The following is a 24328-nucleotide window of genomic DNA, read 5'->3' as shown; positions in this document are numbered from 1 at the left end:
GACATGAACACACACTTTCAATACAAACTCATCTGGAAATTAAAAAAACTGTTTTGAAAATAACATTTTCCGAAACACCTATCGGTTTTCAGTAGCTAGCATTTCTCACAAGAATCCAAAAATTCATGCATACTAATGCTTTGCCTCTTAGTTCAACGGACTCGGTTTCAACGACTGACTGATTCGCTCTAAATAGATGGATCAAGGGCACAACTTGTCTGTTTTTTTTTTTTTTTTTACTTTCTCTCTGTTAACAAAACTGTATACAACTTAACGAAACTGCAAAACCAACATTCAAGCTACAACATCAAGTGATATACAAGAGTGATAGCAGCGTGTGTATAGATCAGTGTACAGGTGTCCAGTCTAACAGCTAGATACATCTGTCATTTCTAGTGTACAAAGTTTGTTATAAGAAAGAGAGATACGACAGATCAATGTAACAGATCACACAATTCAGATATATTAATTCTTCTACTCTCAATATACACAATTGTGTTCTTTTGCAACTATCTGTTTGACATGGTATCAGAGACTTCGTGCTCGATCTCAGAATTTCTTGCTCTATTTTGATTCTTCTGCACTCGTTAACGATCTGTGAATCTTTGTTAACGATCTGATAGAAGCCGTACAGGTTCAATTTCATCATTTGTTAAACCTAGGGTTTGTAGCTTTTCTTTACGATTCATCTTGTCCTTACAACAATGACACAATGACGTCAACACTTGGAATTGATGTCAATCATCCCTACTATCTGTCTACATCTAATAATCCTGAAATGAGTCTGACTACGATCATTCTCAGTGAACGAAATTACTCGCAATGGAGTAGATCAATGGAAATTGCTTTATCGTCAAAGATGAAACTCAGATTTGTTGATGGATCCAATGCTAAACCAGCTGCATCTTCTGCTCTTTCAGGACACTGGAATCGCTGCAATCATATGGTAATATCGTGGCTTCTTAACTATGTTTCCCTGATATACGTAATAATATTGTCTACATGGATTCTGCTCATCTAATCTCGAAAGAATTAGCAATTAGATATGCAAGCAATCTCCCTAAGTTGTGAAAAGAATTTAGTCCGTTATCTGAAGGATCCATGAGTGTCACTGCCTATTGTAAGAAGTACAAAACTCTAACTAAACTGCTACACCTAAGTGTGAATGTAACAAGTGTTTATGTGAAATTAACAACAAACTTAGGGGTGTATTGAACTGAGATTTTAATGAATTATATATAATTCATGGATTTTAATGAATTATATTTGATTTTAACTTTAAGGGGATATTGGATAAAATGTGAGTTGATGAAGACGCTTTAGGATTTAAACACAATCCTTCAAAATCTCATGAATTATGGTGGAATTTCAAAATCTGGTACAACTGCTGCAAACCAATTTGAAAGCTCCTAGTGCTGAGACAACTGCATCTACTTGGCCCTCAACCAACATAATTCATCTAGCAGGTACATTGTTTGCTTCAATTTTTTTTAGTTAAAAGTCAATGAATCATTGATACAGGAGCAACTGACCATATCACTGCTAGTTTAGATGCTTTGAATAATCCTATACAATGTTCAGCTGAACTACATCTTCCTAATGGTACAACTATAAGTGTTACTCTTATTGGTGATGTCAAGTTCAAATATGGTCTTACTTTTCATCAAGTTTTGTGTGTTCTTACTTTTACTCACAATCTGTTGTCCATTTCTAAACATCTTAAAGATTATAATGTTACTGCTACTTTCTCTGCTTCCTCCTGTTATATTCAGGCCCCTACTTGGAAGAGGGAGTTAGAGATTGGTAATAGCAAAGATGGTCTTTACTTGCTCAATTTTGCATCTCTGGATGTTTTGAGTCTTTCAATACTGTTATAATTTCTAATACTATTAGTTTTGATTCACAATATAATCACATTACTAATGTTTCTTCTGATATCTGGCATGCCAGATTGGGACATGTCCCTGCATCTGTTTTACAATAATTGTCTGTAAAATGTACTTCTACTTTTTAAGATTGTGATTCCTATCATTTTTCTAAACAATCTGTTTTACCCTGCTGAATTGTTCCAATTAGTTCATGCTGACATGTGGGGTCCCTATGCTAGGACTACACATGATAACTGCAATTGATTTTTAACTCTTTTGGAAGATATGTCTGGGACCACATGGGTATTTTTATTATCCATCAAATCCTGGGTAGCTTCAATCATAAAATAGTTTTTGGCATATGTGCAAAATCAGTTTGGCGCTACTGTAAAAATACTTCGTACATACAATGATACCGAGTTTCTAAATAAAGATTTATCTCAAACTTTAAAGTCTATGTGTGTTTTTCATCAGACCAGTTGTGTATATGCATTACAACAAAATGACCGTTTGGAAAGAAGACACCGTCTATTGTTGAATATTGCTCGAGCTTTACGCTTTCATGCCAACCTGCCAATTCATTTTTGGGGTAAGAGTCTCCTGACAGCCACCTATCTGTTAAATAGACTACATACTGCTATTTTGAGCGATAAATCTTCACATCATATCTTGTCCAATGAAGCTCCTGATTATAGTAATATTCGAGTTTTTTGCTCTCTTTGTTATGCGACTGTAGTTCCAAAACCTGCAAACAAATTTGCTTCTCGAGCATCAAAATGTATCCAGCTAGGATATCCATAAGGTCAAAAGGGCGATCGTCTTTTAAACTTGGACACAAAGAAAGTTTTTGTGTCTAAAAATGTTCAATTTGTTGAACATATTTTACCATTTCGCAATATTGCGTCTGTGGAACCACCAAGTTTATTTCAACCTTCCTCCATCTTTTCAAATGAACTTTTAGCTACTGTTCATTCTCTTCACCTATTACAAATACCTCTCTTGATCCAGCCTACACCGATGATATTTCTTTTGATATTTTACCTGATCATCCTCTCCTACCTCTCAGATTTCCGAAGATACTCAATCACAAGATGCTTATTCCAGACCCGTTCAACATAAAAATGTTCCCTCAAGATATATGGATTATACTGGATTACCTTAACACTTTGTGTCCAAAGCAAACAATGCTTTTGTATTACCAGATTGTTTACAATATGATACATTCAGTTCTGATTATACACACTTCTTAGCTAATGTTACCAAAATTCCAGAGCCTTATTCTTACAAATAGGCTGTTCAACATCCTGAGTGGTGTGCAACTATAGCTATCGAATTAGCTGCACTCGAAGCTAATGATACATGGGATGTAGTCCCTTTACATGCTAATCAAAAACTTGTTGGTTGCAAATGGATTTTAAAGGTAAAGTATCTTCATAATGGTGACGTAGAACGTTATAAAGACCCTTTGGTAGCTAAGGTATTTACGCAAACAAAAGGTGTTGATTATTCTGATACATTTTTTCCGATTGCTAAAATATCTTCTTTGAGAACTCTGTTATCAGTTGTTGCATCCAAGAATTGGATAACTGGTCAATTGGATGTTACAAATGTGTTCTTGCATGACAAGTTAGATGAGGATGTTTACATGATCTTGCCACCTGGTTATCAACATTCTCCTGATATTCTTGCTAATTATATATCCTGGTCAAGTTCTTGTTTATAAACTCAAAAAGTCACTATATGGGCTTAAACAGGCCCCTCGTCAGTGGTTTCTCAAATTGTATGCTGCCTTTTTAATTCGGGTTTGTTCAGTCTATCAGTGATCATACTCTCTTCACTTTAAGATGAAATCCTTCATTGTCACCTTATTAGTGTATGTGGATGACATGGTTTTAGCTGGAGATGACTTGTCTCTTCTGAATAATGTTAAATCCTTTCTCAGCTCCCAGTTTAAGGTCAAAGACCCTGGCAGTATTTCTTGGGAATGGAATTGGCTCGTAAATCTTGTAGTATCTATCTGAACCAATAAAATACACTTTAGATTTGGTTAAGGATGTTGGCTTATTGGCCTCTCACCCGTCTGTGATTTCAATGAAACAATCACCATTTTTCACTTCTGATGACTCTGCCGTTATTTTAGATGTTTCTCAGTATAGACGTATCGTGGGACGTTTAATCTACTTACTATTTCACGTCATGATATTTCATATGCAGTTTATGTTCTGGCTCTGTTTATGGCAGTACCTAAAGCCTGTCATCTTCAAGCATTTTTTAAATTGCTCAGATATATTAAGGGTACCTGTGGTCAAGGTCTTCTTCTATCTGCCTCTTTTAATCTTCAGTTAAGGGCATTTTATGATGCTGACTGGGGAGGCTGCAAAGTTACTCGTCGATCAGTCACAGGATTCTATGTCACTCTTGGGGCTTCCTTGATATCTTAAAAAAGTAAGAAACAACCTACGATTTCTCGTTCTTTGTCTAAGGCCGAATATTGTTCAATGGTTGTTACTGCATGTGAGATTATTTGGCTAAGAGCCTTGTTATCTGATTTGGCTCAGACAACTCCTACTGTCTTGTATTGTGATAACATTTCTACCATCTACATTACGGCTAATCCAGTTTATCACGAACACACGAAGTATATTAAAATTGACTGTCATCTGGTTCGTGAGAAGCTGCAGAAGGGAGTGATCACCATTGCTTATTCACCTAGTCATGATCAACCTGCTGATCTCTTTACCAAAGCTCTTGGTGCCATTCATTTGAGCTATTTGTTAGGCAAGTTAGGAGTTACAAATCTCTTCTCCATTTCTCACTTGAGGGGGATGTTAATAATATACAACTTAAGGAGACTGCAAAATCAACATTCAAGCTACAACATCAAGTGATATACAAGAGTGATAACAACAGGAGTCATGTGTGTAGCTCAGTTCTAGATACAAATGCCATTTATAGTGTACAAAGTTTATTTGAGTGTTTAGTATATAAAAAAGAGAGATAAGACAGATCAATGTAACAAATACACAATTCATATATATCTTCTACTCTCAATATACACAATTATGTTCTTCTACAACTATCTGTTTGACACTTTCTCTGCATGATCATCAAATTTCTGCAGTGAAACTAATCTTCAAAAAAGAAAGAAGAAAAATGAAATGTTGGTACCTATTGCTATAGTACCACCGTTATACCTCTGCTAGAAATTAGCAAGAAACTATGGGAAGAAGATTGGAAGTTAGCTGATTAATTAGCCAGGCGTTCGACAGAATTTTTAGAGCTTACAATTGCCTAGGGTACCGGAAAACGATGCTCTGTTACCCGCCGTTCCCCTTCTTCTTGATCGATATGAAGCCTATATTTGAAAATTGTGACTATTTTTCTTAATGTTAACTCAGGCTTACAATTTCCTAGGTAACTCGCTCTGTTATTTTAACCAGTCTAAGGTACTCTTCTTATTTGATATGACGTTCTTATACATGTATGACCAAATGTTCCTCCTATTGTGATATTGTTAAATCCATGTATTGTTCCAAGTTAATCCTGAGAAGAACTGTATAATAATATAATGTTATTGTTTGTGTATAGTTGTGAGAAGTGCTTAGATACTTTGTATGGTCTTTGTTGTGCAAGACATGCCCGTATTATAACAAGACTCAGTCACGTTGATAATCCTAAGATTTAGTTGTATGATAGTCTAGTTCTATATTTTGTATTGTATTACTTGAGTCTGTAAAAATGTTAAAGATCAGACTGGAGTATTTTTCTGTGAACAGTCTCAAGCCTAAGAATAAGCTCTGGAAGAAGATCAACAAAATCATGCCTTATAGAAAAGGTAAAGAAGCTTGGAGTTGAATAAATTTATTTTAGGAAAAATGTTCAAAGTCAAGATATCTACAAGTCACAGATCAAGTCATATAAAGAAGTCATTTGAGAACTCCAGAATGACTTATCGAGAAGTCCAAAATGGCTTATAGAGAAGTCTCAAAGATATCAACAAGTCAAATGAAGATTTGAAGATTGGAGATATCGATAAGTCAAACTATCATTAGAGATCTCAGAGATATCTACAAGTCAAAATATATATAGAGATCTTTGAGATATCGACAAGTCATCTTTACATATAGAGAACTCAGAGATATTGACAAGTCAAAATGAAGACATGAAAATTGGAGATATCGACAAGTCAATTTCTCATTAGAGATCTCAGAGATATCGACAAGTCAAAATGCATATAGAGATCTCAGAGACATCGACAAGTCATTTTTACATGCAAAGATTTGGAGACCTCGACAAGCCAAGTTCACTTATAGAGAACTCAGAGACCTCGACAAGTCAATGACACTTATAGAGAACTCAGAGATCTCGATAAGCCATTATACTTATCGAGATGTCAGTCCTCTATAGAATAAACTGGAGATCTCGATATGAACCTCAAGTACAAAATGCAGAAAAGTTAAATATTCAAGATTATCAATCAAAAAATGATCTAATCACTTAGATCGTAAAGTCTACAAAAGCAGTTTAAAGAGTGCAAGATCAAGGGCCAAGATTAACTGACAAAGGAAGATCACAGACCTACAAGATTTGCAAGGATTCACTAAGTCAGAAATGGAAAGTTTTAGAGATAACTTAAAGTAGGGTTTAGTACATCTTATTGCATGCTGTGTAAACCTATGTTTACTAATCTATAAAGTAAACATTGGTCCTTTTTTTAAGTGTAATAAACAGATCTAAATTTTATTGTACTCTCTCAAAGAAGAAGCTGAGTTCTTATATTCTTAAGAACCCAGGAATTGTAGCAAGACATACTTAATTTTAATACAAATTAAGTGAGTTTTGAAATACTGCGTTTATTGTGCATGTTATTTATATTCTGCTAAATATAATATCTCTACAATTAAACTGCTTTGTTTACCACCTTTCCAAATCAGTTTTAAAAAGACTAAAAATCAAGAAAACACATTCACCCCCCTGTGTTACACTCAATATCTAACAGTCTTTACAACATCCTCCACTGTTTGGAGTCCCGTATCAATTGCATCCCGTATTATATCATGTGCTACTGTACTCTGATTGCCTACATGCATTCAAATGGTTTTGTATTCTCTGTGTTTGTAGTTCGATTAGGCGAGATGGAGACAATCTCAATATTTTGCATATCATCTTATTATTAGATAGTTTGAGATCTTTCCGGTTTGTATCATTTATCCTGAAAAATGGGGATAACTTGTAATTTTTTGTCACTCATTCTCTACGGTTTGTCAGCAAAAAATTAACCTTAAGTTTTCGTGTAAAAAACCCTAATCTCTCTTCCGGCCGCCTCAATCTTTTTTCATCATTTCTCAAGGTAGTCGAGGGGTTTCCACTGGTATTTCTCCGATGAAAATCCCCAAACCCTTTTATTTTTATTTCTTTTTCGTTGATTTTCATTCAATAAAATTCAATTTCTTGGGTGTTTGTGTGTCTCTCCTTTTGGAGTGTGTGTCTTTTCTCTCCATTTGGGGTATTTTTTTAATGTGTTTGTTTAGTTATGTTTGGGTCTATTCGGTTTAGATCTATTGATAATGATTTTATTGATATTTTTGGGGATCTGGAAAACCAGTATTAAATCAGGGATAGTGGTGATTATTGCAAGATCTCTCCTTTCACAACCAAAGATTGTTCATTTTTTAGGGGTTTACACTTTCAGGGTGTTTATAGCTGGTATTCAGCATGTAGATAGTCGAGGCGCTTCTGCTTTAACCTCAGTTTATGCGATTGGGGTTTCTGAACACTGGGCTAACAATGATTTTTAGTGTGATAAAGTTAATCATGATTTTTCTTATTTTAGAGATGTTGGTATAGTTTGGATCAGTTAGGATATCTTTAATTTTATTTTTAGTTTCAAGAATTCTTAAATTCTATGTGTTAAACTGTTAGTGTTTGTGCCCTAGAGACAATACTATAATGTTTTAGTTTAAGACATTTGGATTGTTAATATTTATGTTCTATCAAATATTCCTTTTATAATTTATTAATTCTTAATTTACTGCGATATAAATTTTAGATTAATAAATATCCTTGGAATATGATATACAATTCTATATCTCTAAATACGTGAGTTAGAAATGAGATTATGAGAATAGTATCAATATTCCTAAAGGTCCCTAGTCGAGTATTATCATAGGGGATAATAATAATGCATTACGACTAGTATGTTTGTTGACTGATGATCACATCTCATTGATCATAGGTATTGTTGGGTCCCAATGTGTTTGTAGAAGGGGGGTTGAATACAAACAGTACCAAATAATCGAATAAAATGCGGAATAAAAAATGTGAAACAAAATTCAAGTTAAATAAAAATATTATTAAACTTGAAATGTGTTACAACAACTGTATCGATTACAAGGTATTAATCTCAAATCAATTATTACAAATCTAGAATAAATTCGACATGAACTTTTTCTATTTTTGCAATAATTAGAATCAAATGCTAAATGCGATTTGAGATTAAGTTCTAGGGATTTTGATCCGCTAGATTGTTACACAAGAACAAGATAAATAATTCTAGTGGTTTGGATTTAACATTAACAAACTAGAAATTGATCTTGAATTTCTGCAGAGAAGATGATTTTATATTTCAAGGCGGCTGCTCTTTTGTTCTTGACTTGTGTGTATGATTAAAATGATATGCTGCTTCTCTGCTTCTATTTAAATCAACAAACGAATAGAATTGACTTGGCATGACAATCCTATAGCTGGCAAGACTTTCGGTGAGACAATTGAATGAACTAGCAAGACAATCTGAATGAACTAGCATGACAATCAGAATGAACTAGCAAGACAATCATCCTCCTAGAGTAACTTTCGGTGAGACAATTGACAATGGCCTAGCATGACAATCGGTATGACAATCCTGATTGTCATGCTAGTTCATTTTCAATTGTCTTGCTGATTTAATGCTTGAATTTAATCCAATTAAACTTCTGAAAATTCCTAAAATTCCTAGAATTAATTCAGAATTAATTAATCAATTAATTCAATTAATAAATAAATTATTCTTCGCAGATATAATTTATTTTCTTAATTAAATTAGATGACTTAATTAATTAATAGAGAATTAATTCTAGTCTTGAGCAGCAACCATTCTTCTGCAAATCTTCTGAAAATCACTGAAAATTATGAATCAATTCCACCACTTCAACGCTGACACTCGATGTACTGTCTGGTTCATGAGTGACTAACTTCCATGACGTTTCTTCATGTCTTGACTTTGACACTTTGATTTTCTTCAGATTAAATCCTTGTAATTTATTGATACCCTGACGAGATCTCTGTCACTTGATTAAATCCACGATCTTGATTTATATCACTGAGGCATGATCAACTTCTTGAACTTCTTCCAGTGAATTAACTCCTCAAGTCTGTAGATGAACATTGTCTCTGAATCCTTTGACAGATATTACTTTGCGAGATCTCTCTGACGATAGATCCACTATTTACTTATTACATTCTTATTTGAGTTGAGTTGAATCCTCGAATATACAAATAGGTCTATGACATATGACTTACAATCTCCCCCTATTTGTTTGTTAGACAATAACACACAAATACCTAGAGGATAACTCAACTAACAAATAAGAAAAAGATATAAACATACATGCAAAGTAAATAGTAGAAAAGTTCTGGATGAGATTTAACATTTTCCAGATTCCAAGTAGATGTTCCTTTAGACTGAACATATCTTCAAGTAGTTCCATCTTCTTTTGTACAACCACATTTCCTGTTGAGAAGCACATATCTCTCTTGCTTCTCCCCCTATGAGAATCAACTGATTAAAGAAGATCACCTTCGTTTTACCACCTCTCCCGTACAATAGGATCCGCAGATAAAAACCAATGGTACTCCCCTAACAGCTTCTTCCCTTACTAGGAAATCACCTTGTGTTTACCACCTCTCCCGTACAATAGGATCCGCAGTTACAAACAACAATGGTGTGGTGTAGTGTACATGTTTAGGATCTTTTTCTTCCTCCCTGCTATTTCTCCCCCTTAGTTGAGGAATCCTCCAAACTATTACTTAAGCTTCTATCTCCCCCTTAAAGAAGGAATGTATGCCGTCGTTTGAAGGAGTTCTCATATTTCACTTGGTTGGACAAGAAATAACAAGTAGTTTCACTTTCTTCCTCACTGTGAGTGTGTGATCCTGTTTAGTGTACCTCACATGTGTTTCACTCTTCTCTCCACTCGTGTTTACACTCATTCTCACAAGTGTATCACTCTTCTCTCATAGCTCCATAATCCAGCTGTACCTGCAAGGAAAATCACCTTAGCCATCCTTAAGGAGGTCACTGGTGGTGCAATGGGAGTTCACAAATCCCCATCCTTGTTAAACTCGTCAGATAAATCTGAGTCATAATCTACAAGTTGCTAGTTTCCCTTTTAGGGTTCCAGATTTGAATTCTGGGAAGGTAAACAATGATCCAACGATTTTAGCATAAAGATCAAAGTTCCCTTCTAATGTCTGTGAAGACACTTCCTTGTGACTCATCAGGTAATATCTGAATCATTGTCAACAAGTTGCCGATCTGCGCCTATGTCAGATCCACTATCCGCAGATGCATCCAGGGGATTTAAGCCTGGGGAGGTAGACACTGACCACTGACATATGGCTTTTGGATCAGTATCCTCTCCTAACACCTGTAAAGGCAATTGGTCCACTAACGAACCTTGAACAATCGAATCTGACCTTAAAATGGTCGAAACTCTTGTTTCCGTCAACTCATCCTTTGTGTGTGTAACCTCTCCTTGTGCATCAAGAATTGATTATGTTTGAAGTGGTGACACTACATCGGATACCTTGGCCGACAGGCAAAATTCAATAGATGCACCCTGTTGAGAGAATGAATCTAGTAACTGATTTTGTGCCTTTTCAACCATTACATCTTTTTGAGAAGATGTATGGGGGTTAGCAGTTGTCTCGGTTTAAATACTACTCATCTATGTAGGAGACAGAGCTACTGGGTTGACTACAGAACCTTCCTTATATGGTGCACTAGGCACTATCTCCCTCACGCTCATTCATACTACATTTAGTGGTAAGAGAGTGTTGGTTGGTTCTGTTTTTGTGTTTGTCTTTACAGTCTGGGATAGACGTTGTGGGTTTTCAACCTCATGACTGTCAATGAAAGAAAGTCATTGGAGACTGAACCTGTAACACAGAATATATGGTAATAGAGAGAAAATGATTTACAATAGTGATTTCAAAAGATTTTACATGAAATAAGAAATCACTAATGTAGAAAGAAGTTTAATTTTTATTTTTCACTATGAATGAGTTTTTGATAAAACATTGATCACTTAGGGTAAAGTCTAAGTAATTCTCATTCATGTCAAAAGCTTACAAATATCTGCAACATAATGTTAACAACATATCATTGACCAATACTTGTCAAGTACTTTAGATACTAATTGTTATGTTGCATAATTATGACGACTCTACTAGTTCATATAAAATTATAACTTCTGTTAGAGTGCCATACCATGTCCTTGATGATTGCTTGAGCAGTATACTAGTTCATACCAACCTGAAGTGAGATTGTGAAGAAGAGATTGCATAGTCCAATAGATATGCAGCTGCAAAGTCCATGAACTGTGGTGTACTGACTTCCTCTTTTAACTCACCAACCAGGAGTACACTTGTACACATCTTACTAGAGTCCAATTCCAAGTGTAATGTGCAGCAGGTGCCTGATATGTCGTAATATTCTCAAGTCTCGTCACTGGTGCTATATGTTAGATACTGCTTGCTGATAATAACCTAGCACAATATACAAAATTATAATGATAACATTTCCAGCTTGCAAACAGCCATATCCCTCCGTTAAACCTTTGCTGTTATCTCCAAAGGTAACCAGGGGGCCAGCTTTCACAATCCACATTTGATAGCAGGGCTCTATCTCCGGTCATATGTCTTGATGATCCACTGTCAAGAATCCACACTACCGGTTACACCTGTTTAATGCCCTGCACTACAAATGGATTAGACCTTCTTCGGAACCCAAACTTGGTTGGGCCCGGCATACTTGTAGAATTGTCCTTTGTCAGGCAAAACAACATTTTTAATTTTAACGATCTCAACATCCTCAATGACTGAACATTTGACCTTGTAAACAGCCTTAACAAATTTCTGTTTAAGCTTAGGCACAAATGTCTCCTTTCTAGCCTTAGAAGGACTAACAGTCTTAGACCTATCATGCTTCTTGTTATTCACATGCTGACGAGTAGTACTCTTATCATTAGACACATACTTACCATTAAAATAAGCATACATCATATTAAAAGCACAAGACATACAATTAGCAACACTACATGCTTTATGAGAGTGATTATCAGCAGGTAATTTATGCATGGTAGACATGGAATTATTGTTATCCAACTCATGTGTGTCTGAGTTAGTCTCAGTTGCTTTCACAACTTTGACTGGAACTTTCGACTCACTTGACTTGGAAACAATCTTCTCATTAGCATGATCTTCAGCACGTATTTCTTCTTGAATAACAGAAGAGGTCGCATCAAATGGTTCAGCAATTGATGCTTTATAGAGGGGTACATCAACACCCTTAAGCACATGTGGTACTTCCCTCCCTTTAGCACAGACATGAGGAGGGGAGTTTATGCCTAATTCTCCAATAGCAGCATTGTAATCATATCCTATTCCAGATGTTTGATTAACAGCTTGCTTACTGTAGAACTCTTTAGCCTTCGAACAAGAATTGAAGTAGGCTCTAACCTTAGTCTCAAGACCGGTGATCTTGTCTTTGAGAATAGTTTCGAGTTTTCTATAACAGTCAACTCTATTCTCTAGAAAAGATACCTGTTCTTTTAATTTGTCTTGATTAATGTGCACAAGTCTTAATTCATTGACCTCTTTCTCAAGGTCTGTGATCTGTAAACTTAACAGTTCATTATCACGACGTGCACAATCCAAGTTACCTCTTAGATGATAAACCATTTCAGCATCAGAAAGTTTTACCTCTATTCTTGACGATGAAGCTTTTCCATCAATAGCCATAAGAGCAAGATTTCCTTCATCTTCATCTTCACTGTCAGTATCATCCCAGCTTCTTCCCTTTGCCAGATAAGCCCTTTCAGAGTTCTTTCTTACTTGCTTTGGCTTCCTACATTCTGTGGCAAAGTGTCCCAACTCATTGCAGTTATAGCATCTAATGGTGCTTCGATCAATCATCCCTGTTTTGTATCCACCACTGCTGGTGTTAGAGGATGAAGATCCACCTTTCTGGAATTTGTTGTAGTTGGACTTGTACTTAAGCTTGGGATTCCTCTTGAATCTGACATGGGAGAATCTCTTGACAATTTGGGCCATTGACTCGTCTTCCAATTGCTCCAGCTCTTCCAAGGAATAAAAATCATCACTTGATTGATTTGTAGTAGGAGGATCATATTCTGCTACTAACTCATTTTCCTCACCCTTGGAAAACTGTACCATTCTTTCTAACTGTTGAGATTGTTGTTGTTGTTGACCTTCAGCTACAAGTGCATTAGATGTGCTGACCATTCTATCCTTCCCGTAGACTTCCTTCTGTTGAATCTGCTCCAACTCATAAGTTTTTAACACTCCATAGAGCCTGTCCAAAGAAATCTCACTCAGATCTCTAGCTTCTCTAATGGCAGTGATTCTATGTTCAAGATGAGCTGGCAGTGTTAAAAGGAACTTTTTGTTGACCTCCCTGATTGAATAATACTTTCCATTGATGTTCAGGTTGTTGATCAACGCATTGTACCTCTCAAACACTTCAGTAATTCCTTCTCCTGGATTTGATTTGAAATGTTCATATTCAGAGGTTAGGATTTCCAACTTGTTCTCCCTAACTTCCTCTGTGCCTTCATTAATCACCTCAATAGTTTCCCACATGTGTTTGGAATTTTTACAGTTCATCACATGTCTGTTCATCAAGGGATCAAGGGAATCAATTAATATTAATTGAAGGCTGGCATCCAAGGAGGCTTCTTCCTTCTCAGCAGGAGTAAAATCTTCAGGCTCTTTTGGATAGGTTCTAGCTTCAGTAGTCACCACACCATCTATTATTACCTCCGGTTCAATAACCATCGGAGTTTTTATACCCTTCTTTAACAAGTTTGAATATTTGGGATTGGCAACTTGTAAGAATAATAGCATCTTCTTCTTCCACATGATATAATTCTCTTTATCAAATTGTGGAATTTTAACGGTTCCAACTTTATGTGAAGTCATTATGAATTTTTGAATAAATAAAAATTCAAGGAGTTGAAAAATCACAAAAGTCTAGGATCTTGATTTGTTCGTTAATCAGAAGGCTCTGATACCAATTGTTGGGTCCCAATGTGTTTGTAGAAGGGGGGTTGAATACAAACAGTACCAAATAATCGAATAAAATGCGGAATAAAAAATGTGAAACAAAATTCAAGTTAAATAAAAATATTATTAAACTTGAAATGTGTTACAACAACTGTATCGATTACAAGGTATTAATCTCAAATCAATTATTACAAATCTAGAATAAATTCGACATGAACTTTTTCTATTTTTGCAATAATTAGAATCAAATGCTAAATGCGATTTGAGATTAAGTTCTAGGGATTTTGATCCGCTAGATTGTTACACAAGAACAAGATAAATAATTCTAGTGGTTTGGATTTAACATTAACAAACTAGAAATTGATCTTGAATTTCTGCAGAGAAGATGATTTTATATTTCAAGGCGGCTGCTCTTTTGTTCTTGACTTGTGTGTATGATTAAAATGATATGCTGCTTCTCTGCTTCTATTTAAATCAACAAACGAATAGAATTGACTTGGCATGACAATCCTATAGCTGGCAAGACTTTCGGTGAGACAATTGAATGAACTAGCAAGACAATCTGAATGAACTAGCATGACAATCAGAATGAACTAGCAAGACAATCATCCTCCTAGAGTAACTTTCGGTGAGACAATTGACAATGGCCTAGCATGACAATCGGTATGACAATCCTGATTGTCATGCTAGTTCATTTTCAATTGTCTTGCTGATTTAATGCTTGAATTTAATCCAATTAAACTTCTGAAAATTCCTAAAATTCCTAGAATTAATTCAGAATTAATTAATCAATTAATTCAATTAATAAATAAATTATTCTTCGCAGATATAATTTATTTTCTTAATTAAATTAGATGACTTAATTAATTAATAGAGAATTAATTCTAGTCTTGAGCAGCAACCATTCTTCTGCAAATCTTCTGAAAATCACTGAAAATTATGAATCAATTCCACCACTTCAACGCTGACACTCGATGTACTGTCTGGTTCATGAGTGACTAACTTCCATGACGTTTCTTCATGTCTTGACTTTGACACTTTGATTTTCTTCAGATTAAATCCTTGTAATTTATTGATACCCTGACGAGATCTCTGTCACTTGATTAAATCCACGATCTTGATTTATATCACTGAGGCATGATCAACTTCTTGAACTTCTTCCAGTGAATTAACTCCTCAAGTCTGTAGATGAACATTGTCTCTGAATCCTTTGACAGATATTACTTTGCGAGATCTCTCTGACGATAGATCCACTATTTACTTATTACATTCTTATTTGAGTTGAGTTGAATCCTCGAATATACAAATAGGTCTATGACATATGACTTACAGGTATGGTGATATCAAAGTCAAAACATATGCATATATATTAGATACATGGTGCTGGATTGACCCGTTGTGAGATACTACGTGTTTATAATATCATATGTTATTGTTTGTGAGACTGCGTAGCTGTATGAACAGTTACGTGATAACACAACACGAGAACAACACTAGAACATGACAGGTTAATATAATACTACGACTACACAAGAAATCAGAAGAAATGAAGACAAGGCAAATACAAAGAATCAAAGGATTAGAAGAAAGCTTGAAGTCTGTTTACAGGTCACTGAAAGAAGTTCATTAATATGATCATGCCTCAGTGAAGAATAAAGGTTAAAGACTTTCAGGGTTTCAGAAATGATAAAGATTCAGTGTATAAGTGCTACCAGAAGATTTCAGTGTATTGGCATTGATTGAAGATAAACAGTGTATGAAGCACAGGAATCTGAAGAATTGAAGACATGATATAGATAGAGGTTAAATAAGATAGTTGCAGTCTTGAAGTTATACTCACTGACATGAGTTCATTTATATGTTTAAGCGTCGGTGAAGAAGAGTAGATGAAGTATTCAAGATTGTAGTAGCAATGAAGACGTTGTCTAAAGTACCAGAAAGGATTCCAGTGAAAGTACAGTTGTTTATTGACAGTCAGTGTTCGAAGCAATAAAGTTGTTGCAAGCTTAACAATGTAATAAAGGTTATAATACGAAGACCTGAATCGGGGTTAGTCGTCTGTGAACCAGACCAGTTGCACTAGGCGTCAACAGCTCATGAAAGGAATTTTGGTATTTTTTTTAGAAGAATTGTTAAGTTGAGGAACACACTTGGATTGAACGTTTATCTGCTAAATATAATTTATCTAATAAACTTAAAATGATTTATTTTATAAACTTTAAATAAGTTTATTTTATAAATCTAAATTAGTTTATTTGTATAAATTATATTTAAGTTTATTTTATAAATTAATTTAGTTATAATTTAAACTTAAAGAAAATAGAAAAAGAAAAAGAAAAAAAAGGAGAAAAGAAAAACAAAAGAAAACAAAAAAGAAAATACAAAAAGAAAAGAAAAAGAAAACAAAAAAAAGAAAAAGGAAAAAGAAGATGCAAAAAGGAAATAAAATAAAAAACAACCAGACCATGAAAGGGTCGCAGGTTGTGGAATAAGATAAAGTAAATCAAGTCTTAGTCCTAGTTGATATTAGTCGCAGGTTGGCATGGCTTGAGTAGTAGTTAGTCGCAGGTTGAATTAAATAAGCTAGTCGCAGTTAGTTTTTACTAGTCACATGTTACAAAAGAATATTACATGGCCAGCACTCTCCTCAGCCACACATTATTGAATATAAAGTCTACACAAGCAGCAGATTAAATTTAGCACTTCAGATTGAATTTGTTTTGTTCATCTTCTCTCCCAAAAGAGGTGAAGAATAAAAGCAAAGAATTTACAGAGAAACTCAAACTTTTTGTTTATCCGTTTAACTTCTCACCGGAGTAACATTATAATACCCGGTTTAACTCTTGTATATTCTTAGGGGCATTTTAAACGTTACCCGATAATTAAATCCTAGTACAAATAAAAGCTATATCATTGTATATGATTTGATTTGTAAATCTTTGTAGAAGCTAGGAACTTTGTTGTTCTTAGATTGTAGCAGTTTAATTTATTTACCGAAGTGTAGCAACACCCCTCGAGGATTTATATACGAATATATATATTTCTCCGAATATCTTGTGTTCCTCGTTTTATTGTTCTAAACACTATTCCTCTCAAAAACACGAAACCACTAACCGAGCACTAAATTTTATATCCGCAAAAGATTCGAAAGAATTTTTTAATTTAGTGATTATCGTATTCAACCCCCCCTTCTACTATAATTCGGGACCTAACAATTGGTATCAGAGCTGACTGATTGATACACACAAATCAGGATCCTAAAATGAATTTATTTTATTAAATTTTCATTTACATAAATTTATCTTGTAATTTTTATTTAGCAAATTTATTTTATAAATTTAATTTAAATAAGTTTATTGTATGAACTTAATTTAAATAAATTTATTTTATAAATTTAACTAAATTAATTTATTACTTAAATTTTAGTAAATAAAAGTTTTTAATTTAAATTCATTTTCTTTCGGTTGATTATTAGCTGTCAGTTTTCTTTCCTTCTTTCACTTTCACTTCGACAACTTGAGATGGTCATTTTATTGTATATAAGGTGCCATTTCTGAAGTTAACTTACATGTTTGGAAAAGTAATGGGTAGCTTCCAAGTTGGTATCATTTTGCAGCTATTTGATTTTAGTACATAACAGCTTGCAAGTCGCAGGTTGGGACTTAAAACCGTAATCAATACTCCTTCGAGTCACAGCTTAACATCGGTTTGTTTTTGGATTGTAACCTGTGACATTAAACAGTCGCCAGTTAAGACATGCAAAAACCAGGCTGAGTCGCAGGTTGTAATTAATTTTGTAGTGTCGCAGGTTGGGCCTAAAAAAAATTAGTCACAAGTTGCTACTTGGTATTTTGAAGCCTCATTTTTTTATTTCTGATTTTTTTTTTCAGAAACTTTAAAATTCTTATACTTAAATTTTTCTTAAATATTAATTTACTTTTATTTTATTTTTAAGAAAATTCAAAATTCTTGAAAATTAGATATTTCGTAAATATTTATTTTTGATTAATTTATTTTTTAAGAAATTTAAAACTTTTGGAAATTTAATTTTTTTTAATATTAAATTAAGGGTTTACAAAGTATTGGTAGACTCGAGATTCCTCCGGGCTTTTAAAGATGTTTTTAATCTTTCGAGAAAACGAAGACCATGTATTATTCAGACAGAAAATTCCCGAATACGGAAATTGAAGATAATGGTTTTCTTACTCCAATAGAATTGATTTCAAGACCTACAGACGAAAATTGTGGAACTTCCTCAAAGGCTTACTCCATAGGATACCACTGGGTTTTCAGACGCAGGACATGAATGAAATTTCTACGGGTACAAATTTTTCTCAAAGATTTTAAAGACAACTCTATAATTTCAGATTATACAGTCACACAGTGGATTGTACCAATGCTACATTTATCCAGGAATCAATGAGATCATACAGACAGGAATTGAGGAGGTCTGGGAGAATAGTGGGGACATACAATATCTCAGTTACATGCATTAAGGTTGGAACCTCGGGATAGAATGTAAGAGTTACTGATAGTTGAATCATAGGTAGCTCAGGTAGAAGTACTTGAGGGACTAGACGTTAAGGCAGTGTTTCACATATCAAGGAAGTTTAGTCGAATCAGATTCACAAGGAGTACTTATGCTATATCCAAGTATCAAGCCTATCTATTCCGAAGCGGAGATTCTTACAAATTCAATTCAAGGGGTGATTACAAGACTGAGATTTGGACATAAACAAGATTTGATAGCTACAGGTATGATAATCAATACATGTCAAGTAACTATCAGGGGTTTTGCTACAACATAACAAAAAGCTTGACAAACAAGGATGAGTAGGGATTCAGTTGAAGAGTTGTGACAAAGGTGAAATATTTTCTTAGGGAAGCAGCCAGTCAAAACTTATAGTGCACGGGAAAGAGTTAGGACGGATCAGATGACGAGAATAATAAATATCTTGCTTTCATAGCAGTCTCTAAAGATGGTCCAACTCACATATCTCAAGTTTCAATTTCTTGAACCACTATAATATTTTGCTCTCAATATTCAATGCATGATAATATCTTAGTGTTTAAATGTTTAACACTTGCACAAGCATGATAACATCACACATAGATAATGCTGAACTAGTTCACTAGATTATTTTTTCTGGTAACTAGGATTGATGTTTAACTTGTGCATTTTACTTTAGATGATCTTAAATATGTGTTTGAATATTTGTTGAACATGATTAATTGCTTTAGTGAGATATATATTTTCCAGCACTTAAGACCTTTGTTTATGCTTATCTCATGTATCCTATTATATTATGATTTATACATTTGATCTGAATTGTTTGTTAAGTTGTATTAGTTTATAATTGGATTAAGATAGCTAGATGAGATACCTCAACAAGATTGGACTAAATAGAATTAGTGATTTATTTGTTAATTCTGTCTGTTCCATATCATGTCTGTATTGCTTAATTCTTATGTGTAATGTTTCTGAATGAATGCCATGTACTCCTATTTCAATGCTTGCTTATTTTTTATGCCATGAATGCATCTCTTAGTACTTGCATTAATTATAGAAGAAGCATGTTTAGGATTACAATAGGGCAAAGACTGCTAGTCCTCCTTATGTAAGGTTGGAACCAATTTTCCCCTAGCCTAGAGACAAATTTGTCAAGGGTATAAAATGGAGAAAATGGTCAGTCAAAGATAAGAATTAGCATGATAAGGTTGCAACTGTTGATATCTCTGTTTATAGTAAAATCTCTAATCCAAACTGGACCCAAACTGATAAGTTGGGTACCAAGAACTGTTAATCCATTTGTGAGTGCAGGACATAACAGGTTAATTGATTCATATGTATTATTGGTAATTCATACTTAAGGCATATGATCAAAGAAAGAGCCTCACAATCAAATGTGATCAACAAAAGCTATTCCATCAGTAATCTTTGGAGATGACAAAAAGGTTTTCACTACAGGATAAAGCTATGAAGAAAAAGGGATGTCATCATGGACTCAACAATTGATATCACTGATAACAACTAATCATTGGAGTCACTGATAATAATTGGAGCATCTTTCTTGCTGGAGAATCAAGGTACAAATCCTCTTATCAGACGGTTCTGCATCAAAGGACAAAATGTCAATTCAATGAAGGATTAGTGTCTCATTTGAAGCCGGAAGGTTGAGAAGCTTGCTCTTGTCAAGAGTAAGGAAATGATATGCTCGTGGCTAGACTGGAATATCAGGAAAAGTGAAGTCAATGTTTTTTACTATAAAACTTCATCTGAAATAAGTTTAGCTATGGTATTAGAAGCTCTCACCCTTGAACATCAACTCAAGGAACTCTTTTGTAAAAAGGGATTAGTGAGAGGACTGCCTCATCTAGAATTCAGAAGATGGTAAGTGTGAGGCATGTCAGAAAGAGGAGTCAAAGACAACATCACATCAAAGTGAAGATATACCTTAGTGATGATTGATGACTACTCTCTAAACAAAGTTGTTGTTCGTGCATTCTCAAGACAAGACATCACATATGGTGATTGGTCATATCAGAAGATCAAGCTGGAAGCAATTATAAAAGAAATGATCTTGTAGTCAGGTAATGGGACTGAATTCAAGAAGCATTTCTGATTAATATCTGTAATATCAAGAATATTTTGAGACAAATTCAGCACTGGGAGCTCCGTGTCATAATGGAGTGGTACAAAGGAAGAACCGGAACTTGATTAAAGCAGCAAGGACAATATCAAGCTAATCAAGACTTTCTTAATACCAAAGGGCTGAAGCAGTCAGCACAGTTTGCTACAAGTAAGATCAAGCCTCGATCATGATGTATACATGAAGACCACTAATGAGTTAATGGCCAACAGAAGCAAACACTGGATAACCTGAAAGTGTTTGGAGAGAATGTTCTACAGAAGCAAACAATGAAATTTTTTAGTTGTTTGAATATCTTGGCATTTGCAGCTAAGACTTGTAAGGATATTCTTCATGGCTACTCAGTAGAGTCTACAACCTACAGGGCATTTATGGTTGATCAACAGAAGATGATTGAAAGTCTAAGTGCACAGTTCAACAACTCCATGCTCCAAGCTGTTAAAAATGAAATTAATGGTATTGATGATTCATATTCAAACAGTAGAATGACAGTATATAACATAACTCATTATTCCAATGAAGCAAGTCAGCAAGGGTAAGGATTTTCAGGAAATCCCAGCAACAACTTAGGGGGAGCAATAGAAGGATCAACTAGTCAGACACAACACCACATTGAAAATCAGAGGACACTAAAGAACATATCTGCTGAGACAATGGGTTTAATGTCAATATTATTCCCAAAGTCTAGTTCTTAAGTGATTCAGATGGTGGAGTAATGATTAGCAAGGCTACTGAGTATGAATGATTATTTCTATAGTTTCCTATCTATAGAAGAAACTACGAAAGTTACAAAAGCTCTGATAGATCCAGATTGGTTGGGTGATTGCAAAGCAAGATGAACTCAATAAGTCAGCAAGTAGATTATCAGGAAGCTGATATCCAAACCAAATGACAATATTAGCTGAAAATCCCATCAGTATTTCTCAAATTACTAATTATCCATAGAGTGATTGCCATGTATATAAGTCATATATCTTATTGGTGATTATTCAAGGATAATTATAAATATTTAAGTGCTAGTATCTAACTCATAGATATTTAGTATTTATTTATTTGGTATTTATTTTTGGTAGTTTGGATTATGGAAATTGAAGCATTCAATAATTTTATTTGCTCCATAATTCAAACTAACTTAAAATAAATAAGCAGCATGATTGATTATAACTAAATATGTCAACAATTGATATCTAGTATATTGATTGTAACTTATGTGTTATACGTTAATTATGAGATTTTGGTTTTAGTGAATTTATCAGTGTTTACATCTCAAGGATTCACTAAAATCAGAATCATAATTGTAGCATGATTAGTTGTATGCTAATTTTTGACTTATATCAGTTATTGATACTTAGTTAAGAGTTTAACTATGAACTAATTGTGAAGTATTAGTATTTGTGACATTACTTAGAACTCCTCTAAGTAATCAATGCTTATCCTCGGTCACTTATACTAATATAAATAGTGTGAAAATTCTTTAAGTACAACTATGGTCAATGCATATAATGTTTTATTAGAAGTAACCATATGTTGTCCACTTAGAATAATTTTTATACTTATTTGCAAATTCCTAAACACTTTGATAATAGATACCAAACTCAATGGATCAAAGTATATGGAACTTAAAATATTTTATTAAGTTGCAAACAAGACAATGTTGGTTAATGTTGCTTTATTTATCGAACCAATATTGTTTGAAATATTACAGTTGTTAGGAGTTAACAATTATATATAATATGAAGTTGAATGCTAATGTCTATTTAATAGATAATTGGTGTTTAATTCATTGATATCTTATTCTAATATATTTGAATTATGATATTAGACAATTCCATGTCAAATAAGTTTCATGATTTAAATTATATTAAAGTAGGATGCAACATAATTATTGGTATCTAAAGTACTTCACAAGTATCAAACAATGATATATTGTTAATATTTTGTTGTAGATAGTTGTGAGATTTTAAGTTCTAGTGAATTTATATGAGTTGCTATATCTGACAGATTCACTACAATTTGAAATTAGCAACATAGTCATTCTTATTAAGATTATTTATCAACAAACAATGTTGTTGATTATAATTTTATAAAGATAGATTATGGAGCTTTTGACATGAATGAAAATTGCTTAGACTTTACCCTAAGTGATCAATGCTTTTCTAAAAACTCATTCATATTGAAAGATAAAATCTTTCTTTCTCTTCTTAATACTGCTAGGTCATAAGTCTGTGTCTTATCAAATCATTTATCTTTTTAGGTATAAAAACAGACTTGTGCACTCGTACAGTTTTAGGAGAAAATCAAACTTCTTTCTACAGTGGTGATTGCTTATTTCGTTAAAATCTTTTTGAAATCACTATTGTACATCATTTCTCTCAAAAGATTAAATGCATAATTTTCATTCATTATAGATCTTAAATGCATTTTATCTCTATATTGCCATATGTTCTGCGATACAGGTTCAACCTCCAATGGCCTTCTTTCATTTGATAGTCATGAGGTTGAAAACCCACAACTTCTATCCCAGACTGTAAAGACAAACACAGAAACAAAACCAACCAACACTCTCTTACCCCTAAAATGAAGTATGAATGAGCGTGAGGCAGAAAGTGCCTTAGTGCACCACATAAGGAAGGTTCTGAAGTCAACCCAGCAGCTCTGTCTCCTACAAAGATGAGTAGTATTTAAATCGAGGCAACTGCTAGCCCCCATACATCTTCTCAAAAAGATGTAATGGCTGAAAATGCACAAAAACAGTTACTAGATTCATCCTCTCAACAGGGTGCGTCTATTGAAATTCGCCTGTCGGCCAGGGTATCCAATGTAGTGTCACCACCTCAAACATAAACAATTCTTGATGCACAAGGACAAGTTACACACACAAAGGAAAAGTTGACGGAAACAAGTGTTTCGACCATTTTAAGGTCAGATTCGATTGTTTAAGGTTCTTTAATGGACCAGTTTCCTTTACAGGTATTAGGAGAGCACATAATTAAAAATGTGAAGAATCAGAATTTTTGAAACCCACCGCAGGATCCATGTAAAAAATAGAAATTTAATTCGTAGATCAGATTGTTTATCTTAAGAAGCTTTACAAATTGGTTGACTAATGGAGATCCAAAGCTTGTTCAATCACCACGCATCCCGCTCTCGCGATCTACGCTCTATCGGTATCCACACAAATGCTTGACCGCAAGGATTGAATGTGTACTAGCACAAACTCGTTTCTTCTTGCTCTCTCCATCTTCTCCCTTGGTGGCTAGGGTTTTAGTAAAAGTCTTGCATACAAAATCAGCCACACAAGAGATATTATATAGAGAGTATAATAAAAATTATAACTCTTAACTAATTAGGAGTTATTATTAATTTGAAATTCCTATTTGTATAATAATTAAGTCACACTTAATTATTTAACAAATGAATTTCATAATTAATATTAGTAAATTCGAATATCAATATTTATCTAATTAA

General features: G+C 34.0%; 1 long non-coding RNA gene across 3 annotated transcripts; it reads left to right on the top strand.

The window, feature by feature from the left end:
* Window positions 1-4944, top strand: LOC141682656 (uncharacterized). Of its 3 annotated transcripts, XR_012559882.1 has the most exons (4): window positions 1-946; window positions 1284-1466; window positions 2343-2457; window positions 4083-4944. It is a non-coding gene; the product is annotated as an uncharacterized LOC141682656 (long non-coding RNA). The 3 variants fall into 3 exon arrangements; XR_012559883.1 differs by lacking the exon at window positions 2343-2457 and having other exon boundaries at window positions 13-946; XR_012559881.1 differs by having other exon boundaries at window positions 14-946; window positions 2343-4944.
* The last annotated feature ends 19384 nt before the right edge of the window (window positions 4945-24328 follow it).

This window comes from Apium graveolens, chromosome 9 (assembly GCF_009905375.1).
Source record: "Apium graveolens cultivar Ventura chromosome 9, ASM990537v1, whole genome shotgun sequence".
Taxonomy (NCBI): domain Eukaryota; kingdom Viridiplantae; phylum Streptophyta; class Magnoliopsida; order Apiales; family Apiaceae; genus Apium; species Apium graveolens.
Note: the sequence above shows the minus strand (reverse complement) of the source record. Positions and strands in the feature narration are given on the sequence as shown.